Below are 22,061 nucleotides of genomic sequence, written 5' to 3' on the forward strand. Positions count from 1 at the left end.
AGCAAGGTGTTTTTAACCCCTCCGTGGGTAAGGGGTTGTTGCCCCAGGAGCCCGGTGATGTGTGATGTAGGGGTGCCATTGGGGTAGGAAAAGGGTTTTTCAGTGTACTCACTCAGTCCAGAAATAATCACACCGACAGCTTGTAAACCAGAGTTCTGAGCACCACTGCAGTTGGGATGGAGCACGCTTGGGTCCGTGCCCTTGGTGTTGCGGTTAGTCTGTGACCCTTTCCTTGGCACCTGTGTTTTCCTCTTTGGACCCTCAAGCCTGAAACTTTTCGGGTCACGCTCACCCGTATGGCTAACGGAGTGAGCTTGCTCTCAGGGTTCACGCGTAGGATTTCTTTGGACTGTATTGGAAAAGTCCTATCCTATCAGTGCACTAGTACCCCGATTTTAGAGCGGGTTGGGGATGACACTTGAAGTCTTTACCCCCGTCGAGTTAATTGCCAGGATGCGTAAAGCTACTTCCTGGCCTAGGGTCCACGTACCCCGTCGTGTCCTGGCCCCTGCCCAGTGATAGCTCAAGGCCGCCGGCCGCCCTCCTCGGCAGTCTGTACCCCCTGACACTATCCCCTGTGACCGGGGTTCCAGCTCCTACCAGGCCCAGACCAACATCTGCCACCTAGTGCTAAGGAGCCCTGCTCCGTGACCTCTCCTCCCGAGAGTCACTTTCTTTCACCTCCAATTCACTTCCTTTTCTCTTCTCCTCACTTTCTCACTCTCCCCTACCAACCCCCCATGTGGGCGGCCTTATTCCCTTCAGGCCCCCCAATGGTGTGTCTGGTGGGTAAAGTGTAAAGTGTCCCTAGGGTTTTGATTGGCTCAGCTGTTAGCAACACCAAAGGACCAGGACCTGTAACCAAGGAGGGTGGATACTGTGCTGAAGGGCAGATTGCACAATACCCTGTGATGACCTGATAGGCCATGGCGTCACATTCCCCTTTGGTTAAACGTAGCTCATCCCCAAGCTACAGGACACCAGATGTTTATTTTTGTTTTGCTTTAACCGTAGAAATGGAAAAATATAACATATTAGCACACTTTTATTAAATGGGTTCCATCCCACACAGGGGAGGCAATGCACTTAAACGTTTCTAAAATTTGTTAAGAGTTCATCGCCCAATGGTGGGACGCTACCGGTTTCTATGGTAATGGAGGCTCACCTACTCTTTTGCAGCTACTTCCATAAACAGTCCAGTCCCAATGTCCCGGTCCCAACAACCCGCCACCCAAACAACCTGTTCCCCCTGGAAACCTAAGGTGGGTCCATGACCGGGTAAGGTCCCGGGTGTTGTATTTTAGATCACTCTGGTTGGCACAGGAGTTGCAACTATTATACAAGACACAAGTTTGTGTTGGTCACGCCAGTCCTGTGACCGTGGTCCATATTTACTCAATATATTTAAAACTTTTAACGGAGTGCATGTACCAGTTGTACAATTTTAGCAATTTACTTGTCCCGGTGTCACGATCGTGAGGCTTTTGTCCCGTGGTTCCGCCCACCCGCTCTCTCCCCGTCTGACTTTCTCCCCCTCCTAATGCACATGAGCAGAGCCGAGTGCTGCTTCACTGCTCTGGCTCTGTGTGCTGCCGCTCTTATTAGTGGGCGCTTTAAATCGGCACCTGCAACTCAGCGTGCACTGCTCACTGCTGGGCTGTGTACGGAAGGAAGTGCATCTGTGGGCAGAGCTACCGAGCAACATGCTGAGCTCTGTCCACAGAAGAAGAGACTGGAGGGAGAGGTGCTGCAGCACCAAGAAACGATGTATGTAACCTCCCCACCTACCCAAAGCTGTGTGCCCCAACCCCCTCCTCACCAGAGCTATATGCCTCCAGCCACCCCCCTCACCACATCTGTATGGCCCCCTCACCAAATTTGTATGCCCCCCACCAGATCTATATGCCGCCCCAGCTCTGTATGTCTCCAGCCCCCTCCCACCAGATATGTATCCCCCAGCCCCCCCTCACCAGATCTGTATGCCCCAGCAGCCCGCTCCTCACCAGAGCTATATGACTCCAGCCACCACCCCCCACCATATCTGTATGCCCCCCATGCCCCACACCAGATTTGTATACCCCCCAGCCCCCACAACAGATTTGTATAACCCCCAGCCCCCCACAAGATCTATATGCTGCCCAGTACCCCCCAGCTCTGTATACCTCCAGCCCAACTCCCACCAGATATGTATCCCAGCCCCCCCTCACCAGATCTGTATGCCCCAGCAGCCCTCTCCTCACCAGAGCTATATACCTCCAGCCACCCCCCCTCACCAGATCTGTGAGCCCCCCAGCCCCCACACCAGATTTGTATGCCCCCATCCACCCCATCGAAGCTGTATGTGCCCCCAGAGCTGCATAAGCCCCAACACCAGAGCTATGTGTCCCTTAGTAATATCTATGCTACCAGTAATTTGTATGCCCCACAGTAAAGTGTATTTCCCCCAGTAATGTGTGTACCCCTTAGTAACGTGTATGCCCCTCAGTGAAAAACACAGACGTTCTTCACTGATGTGTTAAACACGCATATATCTCTTCATACTCCGTGATTCACGGCACACAGTGGTTGTCCATGTGCAATCCGTGATACGTGATCCGTACTCCGTGATTACACATGGACATATACTCACCTGCCCCCGCTCCTGCTCTCCGTGGTGCTGAAGAGTCCCGCGATTCAGCATCCAGCCACCGCTCTCTCACCTCTGCAGCTACTTCCGGGCCAGCTCTGGCTGCATAAATGAATATGCATGCCATAATGAACCAGGCAGGAAGAAGCAGAGAGCAGCTGCCGAACTCAGCATCGCTGGAGAAGGTGAGTTGAAAAAGCTTTTTATTTTAAATGTTCGTGTTTTTCTGGTACGTGTTTCACGGATCACACCATAGTGTGGTCTGTGGGACAACAGTGATGCCAGAAAAAAATGGACATGTTTCTGTGCGGCAATCACGGATACGCATGTACGCCGCATGGAGACACGGTCAGTGAAAAATCACTGATGTGTGGCAGACCCATTGATTATAATGGGTCTGCAAAGGTCAGTGATTCTGGTACGTATAAAAACTAGCACATACATACCAGAATCACTGACATCTGAAACAGGCCTATTATGTATGCCCTATCAAGTACTGTGTATGCCCCAAGACCTTCCTGTGCTGTATATACTATAACCCCAGCCCCTCCTGTGCTGTATATACTGCACCCCCCAGCCCCTCCTGTGCTGTATATACTGTAGCCCCCAGCCCCTCCTGTGCTGTATATATTGTAGCCCCCAGCCCCTCCTGTGATGTGTATATACTGTAGCCCCCAGCCCCTCCTGTGATATATATACTGTAGCCCCCAACCCCTCCTGTGCTGTATATACTGTAGCCCCCAGCCCCTCTTGTGATATATACTGTATATATACAGTGTACACAAATTTTATATATATATATAGAGATATATATATATATATATATAAAACCCCATCCTCCCTTGTGATACATACACAGCGGTGTCAGTGTGCACTGTGCGTGGCTAGGTCTGTTAAAGTGTTGCCAAGTGATCACATGCTGAGGAGGAGCTGGATAGCGACAAGCGGGGTAGGTGAGTGCGGCTGCTGCTGGCTTCCCCATATTGTTACCTCCAATGTGTGTATATGTATGATGTGTATATATCTATGTATGTCAGTGCAGATGACTGTGTATAGATTTGTCTGTTTATATGTATTTTAAGGAATTTGTCTTCAAATATGTACCGTATATATGCGATCAGGACTCACTGTGTCCTGGAGGCAGCGGGTCCTGACCTGTGGGGCTGCACCTCTGCTCCACAGGAGAACGCAGCTGCCTGTGCCCATGATCAGGACTCGCTGTGTCCTGGAGGCAGCGGGTCCTGACCTGCGGGACTGCACGTCTCCTTCACAGGAGACCACAGCTGCCTGTGCCCACGATCAGGGTTCACTGCGCTGCGGTCTCCTGCTGTGTTCTCCCTACGGAGGAAGCATGCAACTGCAGCAAACAATTGACATGCTGCAGTCTGGAGGACGTATGCAACTGCAGCAAACAATTGACATGCTGCAGTCTGGAAAGACTCTCCGCAGGTCAGTGTTGCTGCAGAAAAAACAAGCACAGTGGCCACGGGATTTCTAGAAATCCCTCCAATGTGCTTGTACTGTACAATGCAGTGTTTTAGAGCAAAAACACGCTACATCCAAAATGCTGCAAATACTGATCATGGACACGCAGCCTTAAACAATGTGATCAGCAGTGCTGAAAAGGATTGGATGTGGGCGTGACAGATTGCAAAATGGGTGTGGTTAGGGGCGTGGCTTAAAATTGCCACGGCGTGCCGCATACATTGGCCCTCTTTCTTACATTGGCCCTCTTTCTCATCTTTAAATGTTGGGAGGTATGGGTAAAGTGTAAAGTGTCCCTAGGGTTTTGATTGGCTCAGCTTTTAGCAACACCAAAGGACCAGGACCCGTAACCAAGGAGGGTGGATACTGTGCTGAAGGGCAGATTGCACAATACCCTGTAACGACCTGATAGGCCAGGGCGTTACACGCCGATGAGGCCACTGACTATAATGATGCAGACGGAGTCATCATGTGCTCTGTCGTGCAACATTTTCTGGAGTATACGCTTACTTGAGGCAGACTCCCAGGCATAGTGTAAGTAAGCGTATACTCCCAAAAATGGTGCATGACAGAGCACACGGTGACTCTGTCTTCACCATTATAGTCAGTGGCCCCGTAGGTGCACATGTCCGAAACTTGATTTGCGGGGGTTCAAATGGAAGCCCCAACGTAACCACTGAACGGAGAGAGAAACGCAGTGTTAAAGCGGCCTTACTAATGATTCTACGATCCCAGAAAGGCACCGAAAGAAAATAACTTGGCCTCAACTTCAATACTACCTTAAAAAATAATTTATCAGGGGATGCAAAGAGAACTTGCCACCTAAAGTAGAGTTAACTACTGAAAAGTGAACTTTAAAAATATTGTAAACTGAGACCTTTGTTTAAACCATCGTGAAAAAATTGAAGTATGTCTTTCACAAAAACAAACAAACTGGAAGAGCAAAGAGCACCATACAGAAAATATTTTATGCACTTGACCATATACTAGGTTTCCTGGAGGCCAGCAGAGTATTTGCTACATCAGAGTATATGACAGAGTCCTTCAGAGACCTCCTTTCAGCTTTCATGCTGTCAATTGTAACCTGTCTGGGTTTGGGTGCCACAACTCCATTCTGGGACACAAGGAAGATCCTGTCAGACTGCAAGTTTCCATAATTGTCCTCTCGAAAGAGTCAATAACACTGGGTACAATGACCGCCTGGTGCCTTTTGATATGCTCTAGAACACAAGGAACTGGTGGAAACAAAAAAACACGCAGAATATTCTGTTTTAGTTTATTGAGATACCATCTAGGGCCAGCAGGTGATGGAGACGATTTAGATAGCAGAATTTTTCCAACTTCCTCTTCTGTCTGGAAGCTGTGACATCTATCTGCCGAGTGCCCCATTTTCAAGTCATTAAACTCAACGTGCTCTGTCTGATGGGATTATGACTGAGCCAGTCTGTCTTGCAGTTAATTGACCCTTTTATGGGTATTGCTGACAGAGAAGGCATGTGAAATTCTTCCCATAACATTAACTTGTTGCATTCTTGGGGCAAGATTTGACTTCTTGTTCCTCCTGGACTGTTGATATTGTCTGACAGTAGTATTACATGATGATTGACCAGGGAATCTTGAAACAAATAAAGATCAGTTTCACAGCTCTGAGTTCCTTGATACTGGATGTGTATACTAGTTCAACCTTTCTCCAATTCTTCTGAATCCTGGAGTTCCCTACATGGACACTCCAGTTCAAGTATAACGCATCCAAAGTGAGTAGCATCTGTGGGGGAACATTAAAGGATGTCCCCAAAAAACGGTCTGGAATCAGCAATCAATTCAGGTCCAGTGAACAGTCTGTGGGGAAATCTAGATAGTTTTGTCTAGGCCCTGGGGAGTGTTATTCCAAAAGTTCAGGATATACTGTTGCAATTTCCTGATGTTGACTTTTCCCAAGAAATGGTGTCTATCAATAAGGTTAGTAGCCCCAGGATTCTGATAGATTCACAAATCATAAGCCAAGACCAAGAAAGGTACATAAGGGATTCCACACTGGAAACAGTGTTCAGGGCTCTTTTGGAGGATTGGCCCAACATTATCTCTTAAGTATTTTGTAATAAAGCCCAGAAACTTTATTCTATTTACAGGAATATGTTGGGATTTCTTGGATTTATGAGGAATCCATGACCTAGACTTTGAATTGTCAGCTGAATATGTGTCGCTATCCTATGAATAGGCAAGCACTAGCCAGGCATCCGAATACTGAATCACGGTCATCACTTGAAATCTGAGCGCGGCTGAAAGAACTATTACCCATTTTGTGAAAACTTAAAGAGCAAGAGAGTTTAGAAGTAACCTCTTTATGGAACAGATATAGATCTTCAGATGAGGAGTCAGAGACGTCAGTAATAATTTCCCCATCTGATTCTTCTGATGACTTATAAACAATAGATTGGAAAACATCAGATAGCTAACACTTCAACCAACTAAGGAACAGCACAACTTGGTTTTGAGCAGGAACAGAGACATCTATCTGGGAGTATGCCTTACTAGTATCCTGATCATAGTTATCAGGTAGGGGTTGTTCACGAGAACGGTTGTTCACAATCTGTAGTGCGATTTTCACTTCCCATTGCCTGGTTCCTTAGGGCTGGCCACCTGTGGCACACAAGAGAAAAAAAACCCACATATATCAGCAGAGGCTAAATAGAAGTATATAAAGATATGCCCACAAGACATAGCCACCTGCCGGTATGGTCCTACTTCCCAGCTGGACAATAAAAAATAAAGCTGGGCAATTAGGAGCACAACCAATTCCATATGATGCAGTGCCTTCAGGGCAGTAGATTGGCAGGGGGAAGATCACATTTGGCATTTTAACACTACAGGTCTGAAAATAACGGGGAAAACTTGTGTTGGTGTAGACTGCTTCAAGGCCACTCGCATAGCGTGAGAAGACCGCACATGCTTCAGAGTAAAGCCAGATGGTGCTTACTGCAAGATACCACTGGAATTCAGCTGTAGGTATTAATGATGACTGAGAGTGCTTGCCTCTGCTGGATATTTGATTGAGCGTCGGGGTTCTCGGGTAGTCGTAGTGTTTGCCTACTATCGCGTGTACTGTGATGTGCTGTACGTGAAACAAGAAAACAAACAGCCGCTGAATGATGGGAGGTGGTACCCCAGTGTCAGCCATTTGCAGTGTCTGAATGGCTCTTCTGGAGAATAAAAAGAATGTATTCAGATATAGTGTGTGAGGAAGAAAAAAACACCCTCCCCCCAAAAGTACTCTCTTTATGGCTGGATGTAGGTGGAGAGCCGGACTACCCAATCTTTGACTTGCATTACACTCGTTACCTGAGTTGAGCACTTTCAGAGCGTTTGATCTGCTTGACTTGAGAACCGAGCACCCAAGCATTATAGTGCTCACCCATCACTAGTAGTTATACATACACTGCTCTCCATCAGCTCCTGAAGAGAGCCCCCTGATGACCCAGCTCCACAGCATGGGAAAGTATTTCACAGAGGCAGGGGGATTGGACACAGAGACCACTCACTGTTCCAGTTTTGTTTTTTTTCATACAAGGTCAATAAAATTAGGTAATATTCATCTGACACACAGATACCCAACTATCCCCCCCCCAGACAGAAGGAAAAAACACACTTGGTTTACTGGATATATGGTTCTTAAAGGGAATACACAACTGTTTAACCATAATCATTGCTAATTAATCTACAATCCATCCTATAAGGCTGAAGTAAACTTAACCCATTGCCGTGCTGCTGAAGGACGATCAGAAAATTATAAACATGAGATGGTACCTGTCGATTCTTAAGAAAAAGTAAATGTAAGATGATGAAAACTTAACCTGGAAGTGTGGTTATACCATCGGTTGTTTTTTTTTTTTTTGCGTGGGTCTATTTTCCCCCCTCCTCCTGCTTTGTCATGTGTGCTTAATGTTCAGGGAAGTATTTTGCAATTTCCAGTGGGTTGGAGAGATGGTAACGGCATCATTAGACTGGGAACAGCTGCTGGTACAAAAAGCTTCATCTCAGCGACAGGAAAACCAATATGCTGCCTGATAAGTCACATGGACATAAAAGTACAGTGTGAGCAGGTGACAAATGCTCTGGTAAGTGCAATGACTGCTATACATTTATCACAATTGTTTAGATCATTGGATATAAATATAGGGAAGAATTCTAACGCTTTTTCTAATTCAGATTTGGTGTATATATATATATATATATATATATATATATATATATATATATATATATATATATTGTCTCGGATGGATACATTAGTGATAGGAGAGTATTGGTAATTAAACACTCAATGTAATAATGTGTTTTTAAGGCAAAATCTTATATATTTAAAATGTGACTGCACTGCTGTACAGAAGACAGTTGGAGCAACCCACCACTAGTGTGGTCCTACAGAGCCACTATTGTTAAAAATATTGTCCCATATTTATGAAGACTGGTGAATTTTAAGTAAAGGAGACGTTTGTAGAACAACAAAGAAAGTGACAAACCTTATTACAATGTGCGGCACACCAAAAACTGGCCTGCTTAGTACTGTAAATGTGGCCAACTGTCTTTTCGTTGAAACAGTAAGGGAGCTTGTATTATATCATTTGTATAGCTTAAAAAGTTGAAGATTATGGCTCACATCATGTATGTGCTACCATATGTGACTTTCCATTGACTTCAACATATTAAAAGTGGAGCGAGATGTAGGCAACATTTCGAGAGACTTTTTTTACTTGCTTTACAGAGGTCGTTCACTACATTTTAAGGGAATCTGTCAGCAGATTTTTTTTCTATTTAATCTGAGAGCAGTATCATATAAGGCAAGAAAGTCTGACTAGATTGATGTGTCACTTATTAGTTTCAATGCAATAATTGTTTTAGGAGATTATCGCTGCCTGACTTATGAAGGGCAGCCAGGCTTATCTATGTAACCCTCAAAATTTTTTGGACAATGATAATATACAACTAATATCTTATTGAACAATAAATTCACATATAAATAAACATCACTAGATAATTCATCAAAACGAGGAGGGGAAGTGAGTTAGAAAACACTAAAATCACTAGCCCCTTTCACACATCCGTTTTTTTTTTTTGTCATCAGTCACAATCCGTCGAAATGTGAAAAAAACAGATCCAGTGTTGGATCTGTTTTTTTCTCATTGGCTTGTATTAGTGACGCATTGCATTGGATGGTCTCACGTTACATCCGTCATACGAGGGGTCCGTTTACAAATATGACGGAGACAATGTCCATAGTAACGTTTTTTTGTGTGTCGAAAAAACGGACCGCGACAGATCCGTCACCATCTGTCGTTTGTAGTAATGGAAAACCTATGGGCACAGGATCCGTAGTCATCCGTTAAATGACGGATCCGTTGTCTGATTCCGTTATTTATAACTGAGCATGCCCAGAAGTGTTGTAAAATCACTGCTGGTCAGGAAAAAAAATGGTACGACGAATCCGTTTTTTTTAACAGGATCTGTTTTTTTACAGGATCAGTTGCATCAGTTTTACCACAATCTGCGACGTATCCGTCGCATCAGTCACAAAATGGATTATGACTGATGCAAAAAAACTGATGTGTGAAAGAGGCCTAAGGACAGGGACTGTAGAAACAAAGGCTATATCATGAGGTCACACACCCAGCACAAAATAATACACATAAATATAAAGGGGGCCAGTAGTATGGATGTTACTACATATCAAAAATATGCCTAAAATGTAAATATATAAACATATGCTATAATGACAACATATATTTAACAAAATATGCTACAAGGATATATATTGCTAAATGCACATGTGAAAATACATGTCATACAGACCCTGCATATTATGAGTATGAACAGATATGTGACAGGCATAAGTAATGATACCATCTATCCCTATGTATAAGGTCACCAAAACATATTGTATATCATATAATGAAGATAGCTGTACTACCTGTAGCCAAGGGTGCAGGGTGTATAGATAGAAGCCTCCAGGAGCCAGCAGGTGGTATCATTACTAACAGTCCAGTAAGTGGCACATCACATCTCTCTGCCCCTATTATCATGCTGCTCTCATATTACATAGCAAAAACCTGCTGACATATTGCCTTTAAATACCTTATTAATGGACACAAAATGGTGCAAAACAAAAGTAAAAATAAAACAAGCATATTCACCGAACCAGCACAGCTCCTCTTGGATTCCCCATCAGATGACCACTGGGCACTGCTGATCAGTTGCAACCTTGACAGACTATATCTTCTGGCTTGGGAACGGAGAGGATTTTTAATAAGGGTACACTGTAAAGTTGATGTTTTAATAAGTATGTTTCAATTTACTAATTTAAAAAATGGAAACAATCTCTTTAAGAATAATGGGTACTGTACACACAACGATATCAATAACGATATATCATCGGGGTCACGGTGTTTGGTCGTTAGCGATATCGTTGTGTGTGACTAAAAGGTGCGACGATCAACGATCGCAAAAACATCAAAAATCGTTGAACGTTGACACGTCGCTCCTTTTCATAATATCGTTGGTGGTGCATGCTGCTGGTTGATCGCCGTTCCTGCGGCATCACACATCGCTATGTGTGACACCGCAGGAACGACGAACATCTCCTTACTTGCGTCCACTGGCAATGAGGAAGGAAGAAGGTGGGCAGCATGTTCCGGCCGCTCATCTTCGCCCCTCCTCTGCTATTGGGCGGCCGCTTAGTGACGCCGATGTGACGCCGAATGAACCGCCCCCTTAAAGGAGAAATTGTTTGGTGTCTCCAGCGACGTCGCTAAGCAGTTATGTGCGTGTGACGCTGCCGTAGTGATATTGTTCGCTACGGCAGCGATCACCCCCATGACGAAACAGTGACGTGGGCGGGTGCTATCGCGCATGGCATCGCTAGCTATCGCTAGCGATGTCGCAGCGTGTAAGGCACCCTTAAGACAAAACACCTCTAGATACAGATTAGTCAGACTTTATGTGTTAATCAAAAGATCTATATATACAGATGTGTCCATCTTTAAGAGTAAAGACCCTTTTACATGCTACGATATTGCTAGCAATATCGCTAGCGAGCGTACCCGCCCCTGTCATTTGTGCGTCACTGGCAAATCGCTGCCCGTGGCGCACAATATCGCTAACACCCATCACACATACTTACCTTCCTAGCGACGTCGCAGTGGGCGGCGAACAACCTCTTTGTTAAAGTTGTTAAAGGGGGGATTTGTGTCCCGTTACAGCGACATCACACAGCGGCCGACCAATAGAAGCGGAGGGGCGGAGACCAGCCGCATTAATGACACACCCACCTCGTTGCTGGAGGATGCAGGTAAGCTGTTGTTCGTCATTCCCGGGGAGTCACACGTAGCGATTAGTGATGAGCGAGTACTAAAAAGCTCGGGTGCTCGAAGCTCGGGCCGAGCCTCCCAAGATACTCGTGTACTCGGGCCGAGCAACGAGCCCAATGTTATCCTATGGGAGACCCGAGTATTTTTGTGAAATGACCCCCCGGCAGCATGGAGAAACCCTAAAAATGGCACAAAAGTCTCAGAAGAGTGCTCAAATGACATGGCAACAGCATGGGGAAGACCCCTTGAAGCATTTATCACTCAAAAGTCACAGCTGTGAACAATTTTGTCCGCGTTTCACGCCATTTTTATGGACTCACCAGAAAACCTTCCAAAATGACCCCAAAATGATTTTTCATGGCAGAAATGTTAAGGGCACATACCCAATAGTGAGATAGAGCTGGTGTATGTTACTTTTTGAGATTAATACATGAAAGATTTTACGTGAAAACATTGTGTGGCACTCCGATGTCCCTGAGAAGAGACGTACATGAAGGCCTCTTGAGTCTAATGTGCCCATTTTGAGGAAGTGAGTCTTTGTAGTATTTTCCTTTGCCAGGGCAGTCCAAAATTGTGAGGTTCACCAATGCCCCTGCATAGAGACGTGCATGAGGGCCTGTAAACCTGAAGTGCCCATTGTAAGGAAGTGGGTGTATTATAGTATAGCCCTTTGGCAGGGCAGCCAAAAATTGAGAGGCTCCACATTGTCCCTGGATAGAGACGTGCATGAGGGCCTGTAAACTTGAAGTGCCCATTGTAAGGAAGTGGGTGTATTATAGTATAGCCCTTTGGCAGGGCAGCCAAAAATTGGGAGGCTCCACGTTGTCCCTGGGTAGAGATGTGCATGAGGGCCTGTAAACTTGAAGTGCCCATTGTAAGGAAGTGGGTCTATTGTAGTATAGCCCTTTGGCAGGGCAGCCAAAAATTGGGAGGCTCCACGTTGTCCCTGGATAGAGACGTGCATGAGGGCCTCAAAACATTAAGTGTCCATTGTCAGGAAATGGGTGTATTATAGTATAGCCCTTAGGCAGGGCAGCCAAAAATTGGGAGGCTCCACGTTGTCCCTGGGTAGAGACGTGCATGAGGGCCTCAAAACATTGTTCCCATTGCAAAGGAGCGGGTCTCCTGTCGTTGTAATGTCCATTCTGCAAAGAATGGGCGAAAAAATTTACCACTGGGGGTATACCTGAAACAAAGGCCTAAGTATTGCAATTTGTAACGGTCATCATGGTGGCGCATGAGGAGAAGGAGGAGCAGTCCAGCGATTATCCAAAGTCCAGAAGTGTGTACCCATGGGTGAGTGGAGGTACATGGCAAACTTTAAATTCCGCTCTCATTTGCTGGTGGTGTGGTGAAGTCTGGCCCAATCCAACCCTTGTTCATCTTGATCAGAGTCAGCCTGTCAGCATTTTCAGTTGACAGGCGGGTGCGTTTATCTGTAATGATTCCACCTGCGGCACTAAAAACACGCTCTGACAAAACGCTAGCGGCAGGGCAGGCCAGGACTTCCAAGGCGTAGAGAGCCAATTCATGCCACGTGTCCAGCTTGGATACCCAATAATTATAAGGCACAGAGGAATGTCGGAGTACAGTTGTTCGATCTGCAAGGTACTCCTTGAGCATCTGGGCAAACTTAGGATTTCTTGTGGCACTACCCCGCACCTCAGGGGCTGTGGTACGTGAGGGGCTGAGAAAACTGTCCCACATCTTAAAGACTGTTCCCCTACCTCTGGCGGATTGGACTTGTGCCTCTCTCGGCTGTACGCCTCGGTTGTCCACTGATTCCTGACCTATGCCGCTAGCGTTTTGTGAGGGGAATGCTTTGCCTACTTCAGTGACTATGGCCTTCCGGAACTGCTGCATTTTGGTTGACCTCTCCTCCACGGGAATAAGAGACAAAAAGTTCTCCTTGTAGCGTGGGTCTAACAGTGTTACCAACCAGTAATGATTGTCGGCCAAGATGTTCTTAACGCGAGGGTCACGAGACAGGCAGCTTACCATAAAGTCAGCCATGTGCGCCAGACTCTTAACAGCCAGGACTTCAGTAGCCTGACCAACAAGATGACTGAACATGCTGTCCTCCTCCTCCTCCTCATCTACCCTGTCCTCTGGCCAGCCACGCTGAACCGAGGATATGACTGGTGTGCATGTCATATCCTCAATTTGGCCGGAGAGTTGCTCCATGTCTTCATCCTCCTCCTCGTCATAGTCCTCCACTGCACGTTGTGATGAGACGAGGCTGGGCTGTGTGTTATCACCCACACCCACTACTGTTTCTTGCTGCAACTCATCGCGCTCCGCCTGCAATGCATCATGTTTGTTTTTCAGCAGAGACCATTTTAGAAGGCAGAGTAGCGGTATGGTGACGCTAATAATGGCGTCATCACCACTCACCATCTTGGTGGAGTCCTCAAAGTTTTGGAGGATGGTACATAGGTCTGACATCCATCTCCACTCCTCAGGTGTTATGTGTGGAGTTTGACCCATTTCCCGACGGCTTAGGTGATGCAGGTACTCAACAACTGCCCTCTTCTGCTCACATATCCTGACCAACATGTGCAGAGTTGAATTCCAACGCGTGGGGACATCACACACCAGTCTGTGAGCCGGAAGATGCAAACGGCGCTGAAAGCCGGCAAGGCCGGCTGAAGCAGTAGGTGACTTTCGAAAATGTGCAGACAGGCGGCGAACTTTGACCAGCAGATCAGACAGCTCTGGGTATGACTTTATAAACCGCTGAACCACGAGGTTGAGCACATGGGCCACGCATGGAACATGTGTCAGCTGGCCTCGCCTCAAAGCCGCCACCAGGTTCCGGCCATTGTCACACACGACCTTTCCTGGCTTTAGGTTCAGAGGTGTGAGCCAGTGATCTGCCTGCTGTTTCAGAGCTGTCCACACCTCTTCTGCATTGTGGGGTTTGTCACCTATGCAGATTAGCTTCAGCACAGCCTGTTGCCGCTTCGCCGAGGCAGTGCTGCAGTGCTTCCAGCTTGGGACTGGTGTGGAGGGTACAGTGGATGAGGATGCGCAGGAGGAGGAGGAGGCTGAAGAACATGACATTCCTGAGCTGTAGAGTGTGGGTGAAACACTGACTGAGGTAGGGCCTGCAAACCTTGGTGTGGGAAGGACGTGTTCCGTCCCTCGCTCAGACTGGGTCCCAGCTTCCACAATATTAACCCAGTGTGCCGTCAACGAGATGTAGCGGCCTTGCCCACAAGCACTTGTCCACGTGTCTGTGGTTAGGTGGACTTTGGGTGAAACAGCGTTGTTCAGGGCACGTGTGATGTTTTGTGACACGTGGTTATGCAACGCGGGGACGGCACACCGGGAGAAATAGTGGCGGCTGGGGACCGAGTAACGTGGGACAGCTGCCGCCATCAGGTCGCGGAATGCTTCTGTCTCCACCAGCCTAAAAGGCAACATTTCCAGCGCAAGCAGTCGCGAAATGTTAGCATTTAGAACTGTGGCATGTGGGGTGTTGGCAGTGTATTTGCGCCTGCGTTCAAAGGTTGAATGGATAACTGAACGCTGCGCTGGGACAAGGACGTGCTTGATGATGGTGTTCTTTCTGCGTAGGCAACTGCAGGTGCAGGAGTGGAGGAGGCTTGTTCGCAGGCAGCATGGACAGGGGATTGGCTCGCATGCACAACCAGCGAAGACGTAGCAGTGACATCAGCAAGCACTGCTCCTCGACTCTGTTGTACTTCCCACAAAGTCGGGTGCTTGGCTGACATGTGCCTGATCATGCTGGTGGTGGTCAGGCTGCTAGTTTTGGTACCCCTGCATAATGCTGGCACGGCAGGTGTTGCAAATGGCCTTTTTAGAATCATCTGGAGCCAACTTAAAAAACTGCCAGACTCGGGAAGACCTAACATTTGTACAGGCACCTTGTGTCGTCGTGTTGTTCCGGGGAATGGTTGCCTGAGTTCTGCCTGGGGCCACCACCCTGCTTCTTACTGCCTGTTGTGATGCTACGCCTCCCTCCCCCTGTGCACTGCTGACATCGCTCTGCATATCCTCCTGCCAGGTTGGGTCAGTTACTGGATCATCCACCACGTCGTCTTCCTCTTCCGCACCCTGCTCCTCCTCCTGACTTCCTGACAATTGTGTCTCATCATCGTCCACCACTTGTTGAGACACGTTGCCAACTTCGTGAGAACGTGGCTGCTCAAATATTTGGCCATCTGTACAGACGATCTCCTCATGACCCACTTCAATATGAGCTGGCGAGAGGCCAGAATGTGTGAATGGAAACGTGAACAGCTCTTCCGAGTGTCCAAGTGTGGGATCATTAATGTCCGAGGAGGACGTGTACTCAGCCTGGTGGTAGGAAGGAGGATCAGGTTCAGAAATGTGCGGTGCAGTATCACGGCTACTGACACTTGACCGTGTGGAAGACAGAGTGTTTGTGGTGGTGCCAATCTGACTGGAAGCATTATCTGCTATCCAACTAACAACCTGTTGACACTGGTCTTGGTTCAAGAGCGGTGTACTGCTGCGGTCCCCAAGAATTTGGGACAGGACGTGCGAGCGACTAGATGTGGCCCTTTGTTGTGGCAAAATTAGAGCTTGCCCACGACCTCGGCCTCTGCCTGCACCACCATCACGTCCACTTCCTTGTTCCTTGCCAATGCCCTTGCGCATTTTGCAATGCTGTGCTGACGTGTATTCACTACTTGTGCGTTATATCAAAGCTTGTGGAAATTGCACACAAGTGCACCTGTACGCTGCCACCGACAGGCACACACGTGCGGTTTTAAAAACCAAGCACGGACGCACTAAGAACCTAACAGGTTTTTTTGGGGAGCGACAATTACAGACAAGTCAGACACTATCTGGACTGTTTTAGACTGTGTACACCAGCCCCAGATATGATGAAGGCTGGTATACGGTCACCACTAGGAATGGCTATATATACCCTGCCTGCCTGCCTGCCTGCCTGTATACTGGTACAATAGTCCTGACAAGGACTCTTCTGGTCACTAGCCTGTATTCAGACCTGGCTATACCCTGCCTGTATATAGCAACAATAGTCCTGAGAAGGACTCTGCTACTGTACTCCGACCTGGCTATACCCTGCCTGCCTGTATACAACTAGAATAGTCCTGAGAAGGACTTTTGGTCACACTGTTTGCAGCCCTGCAACTGAAAAAGCTATAAAGGGCCGCAAAGCTTTCCCTGAATCAGCGACACTCTCCCTGCACTGACTGTCTGGATAGCTGTGAGCAGAGCACAGCGCGCCGGCCGGTATAAAGGCTCGGTCACGCTGTGCAGGCCGGCCAATCACTGCAATTCCACAACTAACAGGGCTGTGGCATTGCAGTGGTCTGCCAGCCAATCCCTGCATGAGGGCTGGCTCTCAAAAGAGCGCCAACATGCAGAAATGAAGACCACGAGTACAGCACGAGTATCGCGAGATTACTCGGTCCCCGCCGAGTAGACCGAGTACAGTGATACTCGTGCGAGTACCGAGTAATAACAAGCATGCTCGCTCATCACTAGTAGCGATTAGTGATGAGCGAGTATGCTTGTTACTACTCGGTACTCGCACGAGTATCACTGTACTCGGGCTACTCGGCGGGGACCGAGTAATCTCGCGATACTCGTGCTGTACTCGTGGTCTTCATTTCTGCATGTTGGCGCTCTTTTGAGAGCCAGCCCTCATGCAGGGATTGGCTGGCAGACCACTGCAATGCCACAGCCCTGTTAGTTGTGGAATTGCAGTGATTGGCCGGCCCGCACAGCGCGACCGAGCCTTTATACCGGCCGGCGCGCTGTGCTCTGCTCACAGCCATCCAGACAGTCAGTGCAGGGAGAGTGTCGCTGCTTCAGGGAAAGGTTTGCGGCCCTTTATAGCTATTTCCGTAGCAGGGCTGCAAACAGTGTGACCAAAAGTCCTTCTCAGGACTATTCTAGTTGTATACAGGCAGGGTATAGCCAGGTCGGAGTACAGTAGCAGAGTCCTTCTCAGGACTATTGTTGCTGTATACAGGCAGGGTATAGCCAGGTCGGAATACAGGCTAGTGACCAGAAGAGTCCTTGTCAGGACTATTGTAGCAGTATACAGGCAGGCAGGCAGGCAGGCAGGGTGTCACGCTCCCCGGGTCCTCTGCTCCGCTCCCCGGCTCACCTGCCACGCTCCCCGCTCCCCAGCCTCCATTGCCCGCGCTTCCCAGGCCTCCTGGTCCCCGCTCCCGGCGCCCGTCGGCTTCCCAGCCCCTGCCCGGCTCTGCTGCTTCCTCCTCTCAGCTTCCTGCCCTGGCTTCTGGCACCCTGGCCGCGCGCATGCGCATTAGGGCGCGCGCGCGGTCACTGACCCTTTCTTAAAGGGCCAGTGTCCACTGACAGGAAATGATGCACACAGGTACAGGGTATAAAGGGGTTTAATGTCCAAGGGGGCGGGGCCTGTTCCTCGCGTTTCCCAAGCTAGGAGTCAGGTCTCCTTGTGTTCCTGTGAGATACTTACCTCTCTCTCTTCTAGAGCCGATCCTGCATTGCCATCCGGTCCTGCCGTATCTCGAACCCCGAACGCTGCCTATCTGCCATCCTGACAGTCCGTACCATCTATGTTCCCTGCGGTGACCTGTCATCTCGCTCCAACGGTTCCGGACCCCGCCTGACATCATCCCGGCTTCCGAACCTGAGCTCCGTCACCCGGACCACCATCAGTGACCCCGTGGTCCCAGGGACTTCTCCATTGTGCTCTAGTGCACGGACTGTCCTGCTACCTAAAGTGCTCCGGCTACCGGACTCCTTTCCCTCATCGGGGAGTTCGGCCCAGTGGATCCACCTCCCGGGTCTGCCCATCCATCTGGCCTTAACAGTAAGAACAGGCCATGGATCCCGCCGAAGCACTAGCGGCCTTGCATGAGGAACTCCAATGCCAGCGTGAGGTCCAGACCCGCATGCTGAACTTTATGACTTCCGTGGACGCCCGCTTGAACACGCTACAAGCCTCGGTCACATCTTCAGCGCCTCGGGCCTCCACTAGTCAAACCACGGCCCCCGCTCCCATGGCAGCCTCCTCGGATGCTTCCAGACTTCGTTTGGCCTCACCACCCCGGTACGCCGGAGATCCCAAGACCTGCAGGGGGTTTATAAACCAATGCTCCCTCCATTTCACGCAGCTGCCGCATTTGTTTGCCTCCGACCAAGCCAAGGTCGCCTTCATAATGTCTCACCTAGAGGGCGAGGCACTGGCGTGGATGAACCCCTTGTGGGAAAAGGAGGACCCTATGACCAAGAACCTCCAGGAGTTCCTGCAGGCCTTTCGCGGCACCTTTGACGAGCCCGGACGCGCCTCCGCGTCTGCTTCATCTCTTCTCCGGTTACGTCAGGGAACTCTGACGGTGGGTCAATACGCCATCCGTTTCCGCACCTTGGCTTCGGAACTCGGGTGGAATAACGAGGCCCTAACCGCCGCCTTCTGGGAAGGACTCTCGGGTCGAATCAAAGATGAGCTGGCTGGTCGTGACGTACCGTCCACCCTGGACGCCCTGATTACCCTAGCGACTCGAGTGGACATTCGCTTTCAGGAGCGGTCCAAAGAGGTGTCCCGTGAGAGACGTCCGGTACGGCATTCCTCTCCTCCACAGAAGCCCGCCGTACTCCAGTCAACGGCATCTGGTGTCTCCGTCCATGAGCCCATGCAGATCGACCGTGTGCGACAGTCTGAACAACGTCGAGCAGAGCGGCTCGCCAAGGGTCTCTGCTTCTACTGCGGAGAGAGCACACACCTGCTACGCTCCTGTCCAGAGAGGCCGGGAAACTCCAAAGCCTAGGGTTGGTAGGAGAGGCCACCCTAGGTGCTGGGACTCTCTCAGACCCGGTTACATGGACTGTGCAAGTGACAACGGGAGAGACGCGGTTCACGGCTGAGGCGTACCTCGATTCTGGGGCAGCAGGCAATTTTATCCAGCAGGCCACGGTGGACAAGTACCAGGTGCCTGTTACTCCACTCGCCAAACCTCTTGTGATTGCCTCTGTGGATGGGAGACCCCTCTCTGACACCATCTCGTGGATCACCAGGCCGGTTGAACTGCGTATCGGTGCTCTGCACACCGAGAACATTGCTCTCTACGTCCTCCCACACATGTCACATCAAATCCTGCTGGGCCTTCCTTGGTTGCGGACACACGAACCTTCAGTCAGCTGGGGCACTGGTGATATCACTCGATGGGGGTCTTCTTGCCATGAGAACTGTCTGAAGACCATACAACCCATCCGGCGACCTCCGGTTCCAGAGTCCCTACCGGGATTGCCCTCAGCCTATTGGTCCTTCGCGGACGTCTTTGATAAGAAGGAGTCCGAGGTGCTTCCGCCACATCGTCCTTACGATTGTGCCATTGACCTGCTCCCGGGAACTACACCACCTCGAGGACGGATATATCCACTGTCTCCAGCCGAAACAAGGGCCATGTCTACATACATCACAGAGAGCCTGGCAAGGGGATTCATTCGGAGATCCTCCTCTCCTGCTGGAGCAGGCTTCTTCTTCGTAAAGAAGAAAGAGGGCGACCTACGCCCATGCATAGACTACCGGGGATTGAACCAAATCACCGTAAAAAACAAGTACCCCCTGCCGCTCATCCCCGAATTGTTTGATCGGCTCAGAGGAGCTCGTGTGTTCACCAAGTTGGATCTTCGGGGTGCCTACAACCTGGTCCGTATCCGCTCGGGGGACGAATGGAAGACCGCGTTCAACACTCGCGATGGGCACTATGAATACTGCGTGATGCCCTTCGGCCTGTGTAACGCACCAGCAGTCTTCCAAGAATTAGTGAACGACGTGTTCCGGGACCTTCTCTACGTCTGTGTGGTGGTATATCTGGATGACATCCTTGTCTTCTCTCCGGACCTCCAGACCCACCGAGAGAACGTGCAACTGGTTCTACAAAGACTGAGAGAGAATCGTCTGTACGCCAAGTACGAGAAGTGTGTCTTCGAACAGTCTTCTCTCCCCTTCCTGGGTTACCTCATCACCGATACCGGACTGCAGATGGATCCAAAGAAGGTCTCTTCCATTCTCAACTGGCCTCCTCCTTCTGGACTGAAGGCAATCCAACGCTTTCTGGGATTCGCCAACTATTACCGCCAGTTCATTCCTCACTTCTCTGCTCTGACTGCTCCTCTCTCCGCCTTGACCAAGAAGGGGGCTAATCCAAAGGACTGGTCACCTGCGGCCGACGCCGCGTTTGGCTCTCTAAAGCGAGCCTTTGCCTCCTCTCCTGTACTCCACCGTCCAGAGTTAAACCGCCAGTTCACCTTGGAGGTGGATGCCTCCTCCTCGGGAGCCGGAGCAGTGCTCATGCAGAAGTCCTCCTCCGGGAAGATGGTGACTTGCGGTTTCTTCTCCAAGAGCTTCTCAGCGCCTGAACGCAATTACACCATCGGTGACCGAGAGCTATTGGCAGTCAAACTGGCTCTGGAGGAATGGCGCTATCTTCTGGAAGGAGCAGTGTACCCCGTTATTATTTACACGGACCACAAAAACCTGGAATACCTGCGGTCTGCTCAGCGACTGAACCCACGGCAAGCCAGGTGGTCCTTGTTCTTTGCCCGGTTCGATTTCCAGCTCCATTTCCGACCCGCGAACAAGAATGTACGCGCTGATGCCTTGTCTAGGTCTTTCATGCCCATGGAGCAGGAGGAGGAGACATCCCAACCCATCATCTGTCCAAGTAAGATTATTCCGGTGGCTCCTGTCACCCTGGCCCAGATACCGCCCGGGAAGACCTATGTCTCTGAGACTGACAGGAAAAAAGTGTTACACTGGGGACATGCCTCGAAAACAGCCGGTCATGCTGGTCAGAAGAGAACTTGGAGTGCGATTGTACGTCATTACTGGTGGCCATCCCTTCGCACGGACGTCGCTTCTTTTGTCTCTGCCTGCTCCTCTTGTGCCAGGAACAAGACGCCCAAACACCTGCCATATGGCCGTCTTCTGCCTCTGCCTATACCCTCAGTTCCCTGGCAACACATTGCGATGGACTTTATTACGGACTTGCCATTGTCCTCCGGACACACAGTCATATGGGTCGTGGTGGATCGGTTCTCTAAAATGGCCCATTTCGTCCCTATGGCTGGACTGCCCTCTGCCCAGGAACTCGCGGACGCTTATATACATCACATCTTCCGCTTGCATGGCTTTCCATCACACATTGTGTCCGACAGAGGAACTCAGTTCACCTCCCGCTTCTGGAGGGCTCTCTGTAAACATCTGGGAGTAACTCTGGACTTTTCTTCTGCCTACCATCCTCAGTCGAACGGCCAAGTGGAACGGGTCAATCAGATATTGACCTCTTTCTTACGTCACTACGTCAACGCCCATCATGACGATTGGTCCACGCTTCTTCCTTGGGCTGAATTCTCCCATAATCACCACGTCAGTGAGTCCTCCTCCAGTTCTCCCTTCCATGTCGTCTACGGACTTCAGCCGTCTGTCCCATTGCCTGTATCCTCTTCCTCGGATATCCCTGCTGCTGATGCGGTAGTCCGTGACTTTACAACCATTTGGGACTCAGTTAAGGCGTCCCTTGCACGTGCATCCCTGCGGATGAAGAGACACGCGGACAAGAGACGTCTGG

At 49.4% G+C, this 22,061-nt stretch overlaps 1 protein-coding gene across 2 annotated transcripts in view; it reads left to right on the forward strand.

The window, feature by feature from the left end:
* Positions 1–8,176: 8,176 nt before the first annotated feature.
* CSF3R (colony stimulating factor 3 receptor) overlaps positions 8,177–22,061 on the forward strand; it is a 111,699-nt gene continuing 97,814 nt past the window's right edge. Inside the window, exon 1 of one of the 2 annotated variants that reach the window (XM_075336045.1) lies at positions 8,177–8,226. The gene's annotated coding sequence lies outside the window, so the exon portion shown is untranslated. Of the gene's footprint in view, positions 8,227–11,381; positions 11,454–22,061 lie in introns of those variants that run through there. The other variant, XM_075336046.1, reaches the window with a different exon arrangement.

The sequence above is a fragment of the Anomaloglossus baeobatrachus genome, chromosome 2 (genome assembly GCF_048569485.1).
Source record: "Anomaloglossus baeobatrachus isolate aAnoBae1 chromosome 2, aAnoBae1.hap1, whole genome shotgun sequence".
In the NCBI taxonomy this organism is placed as follows: domain Eukaryota; kingdom Metazoa; phylum Chordata; class Amphibia; order Anura; family Aromobatidae; genus Anomaloglossus; species Anomaloglossus baeobatrachus.